We start from the raw sequence: 2,500 nt of genomic DNA on the forward strand, positions 1-2,500 counted from the left end.
CTCGGGAGATGACGTCAAGCTGCTCCACCAGGTGGCGACGTGGATTGAAGACACAGCGACCCGCCGTGGAAAATTGCAGCCCCAGGTACCGGAAGGTTTCACCCACACGCAGGGCAGGCATGGTGGTGTTGCCTGCTGTGAAGGTGACATTGCTGTCCACCTTCACCTTCTTCTCGCGCCCTGACGCGACTAAGGCGAGGGTGAAACACTTCCGGGCGTTGATCTGCAGCCCCAGGTGGGCGAGGGCTGCGGTAGCTGCGTCGATGAGGGACTGCAAGCCCCTCGGGGTCGCTGCAAACAGCAAGACGTCATCTGCAAAGGCCGCAGCGTTGACTCTGCGACCGAGGATCCGAGCTCCGATGTGGGAGGGCAGTTGGCCTAAAACGTAGTCCACCGCAAAGTTGAACAGGAGGGGGGAGAGGGGATCGCCCTGGCGAACGCCCCGTGCTGGCTGCACAGACACGCCCACGCCGGCGCCGTCCGCTATCACTGTCGTGCTGCCCTCGTAGCACCGCTCGACATACTCGACAAAACAATCCGGCAGGCCATGCGCCTTCAGCACGGGGCGAAGGGCAGCATGATCTACCGAATCGAATGCCTTAGATACGTCGATCGATGCCACAAAGACAGAGCGGCAGGAGCGAACTGCGTCGGTGAGAGCAGTGTCCAAGATGAAGGTATTTTCCAACATCCCATCCCGAGGGATGAATGCCCGCTGACGTTCGTCCACAGCACATGCGCGCATCAGGCGTGACGCGAGAACCTTGTGAAAGGTCCGCGCCAACACCGAGCAGACCGTAATGGGGCGAAAGTCAGCGGGGGATGTTGGTGCAGCCGTCTTCGGGAGAAGGGACGTCCGCGCGCGAAGCAGGCGTTCCGGAAGGGCGCGGGCCAGAAGGAAGAGATTCATCACTTTCACCAGGACTTCGTGCGGCAGGCGCCGCAACTCCGCTGGGGTAAGGCCGTCCGGCCCGGCTGCTGATCCCCTGGGCGGCAACGCGGCGGCGACCTCCTCATGTGTGACCGGCCCCCATAGGCACTCGGGAGCGACAGGCTCCGAGTGCGGGAGGAGGCGGTCACGAATGAAGCCCGCGGTGGAGATGGGCTTCTTTGTGAAGAGGTCCGCCCAGAAGTCCAGCAGACCAGGGATGGCAGGTGGCGGCTGGAGCAGGGTGCCATCCAAGAGGCCGCGCACGCAACGCGCACGCGACCGTCGGAAGGCATCCTGCGTTCTCGCGTACTCCCAGCGGCGCCGCTTGCGCTTCTGCGTCGGCGGCGCGGCAGGCGGCCGCTTCGATGGTTGGCGCGGCCGCTGTGTCCTGGTGATCGATCTCTCCCCTCTGGACCCGACCGACGCAAGGGCATCCGGGAGCATGCCCAGGATGACATCGGGCGGCGTGCCCCGCCCCAGACCTATGACACGATCCAGGGCAGAGAAACGCTGGGCGGAAGCGGGTAGCCCCGCCAGATGCTCCCAGATGGCGGCGTCAGTCGGCCCCTCCGGCGGCGGCCCGGTGGTGTCGGCCGCGAAGTCCTCGGCTGCGTCGACGGGCGGCGCAGCGGCCTCGCCCGCGTCAGGCAGCGGGCTCGCTGCTCCCCGGCGGGACGCCGGCTCTTCCCCCCGACCGATCTCAAGCGCCTCCATGAATTGGCGGACAAGCTGCTTGTGGGCAGCTTGCCGCCGTCGGCACTTGATTGCCTCAAGCGTTCGGTCGGGGAACATCCTGATGAGCTCTTGATTTACAAAGAAGAACCGGGCGTCCCTCTCGAGGAACAATTCGGCCTCTGCCTTGGCGAGCGACAGGACTTCTTCCTCCGTCCACCTCGCGCGATGCCTCTCCGTGACGATCTCCGCGTTGGCGGCCGCAAGGTGTTGGCGGCGGCGATGGACCCCGAGACCGTTCTTGGTGGTGAAGCTGCGGTGGCACTCACTACAGGCGTATACTGCTGCAAAAGTTACAAGATTTTCGGCACGGCCGGTTGGCCGGCTAGGTGCTGGGGGAGTTGGGGTGGCACCTTCAGCGGAAGGGCCACCACTTTTTCTCTGAATACTGCCCCCAACTAAAAAAGGGATAGTGCGAGGGGGGGCTGGTAACCCCCCCAAGCCCCTGGTGCGGTCTTCCACTCTGCGAAAATCAGCGGGCCCACGAGAAGGGGAGAAGACCGCAGGAGAGGAGAGGCTAAGAGGGCTAGGCCCATGTATTGCGCATCACTCTCCCTGTAACCATAACCCAAGGAAGGCACCTCGCAGCAGCAGCACGACTACATCAAGACCGCACTTCGAAAAGCCAAGTCCGGATGCAGCCACCCCGCCGCCACTTGGCCACCTCAAGAGAGTCATAGTTACTCCCGCCGTTTACCCGCGCTTGCTTGAATTTCTTCACGTTGACATTCAGAGCACTGGGCAGAAATCACATTGCGTCAACACCCGCTAGGGCCATCGCAATGCTTTGTTTTAATTAGACAGTCGGATTCCCCCAGTCCGTGCCAGTTCTGAGTT

General features: G+C 63.1%; 1 pseudogene; it reads right to left on the reverse strand.

The window, feature by feature from the left end:
* LOC126446593 (large subunit ribosomal RNA) overlaps window positions 1-2,500 on the reverse strand; it is a 7,959-nt pseudogene that overhangs the window by 2,748 nt on the left and 2,711 nt on the right.

This window comes from Schistocerca serialis, unplaced genomic scaffold (assembly GCF_023864345.2).
Source record: "Schistocerca serialis cubense isolate TAMUIC-IGC-003099 unplaced genomic scaffold, iqSchSeri2.2 HiC_scaffold_406, whole genome shotgun sequence".
Classification (NCBI taxonomy): domain Eukaryota; kingdom Metazoa; phylum Arthropoda; class Insecta; order Orthoptera; family Acrididae; genus Schistocerca; species Schistocerca serialis.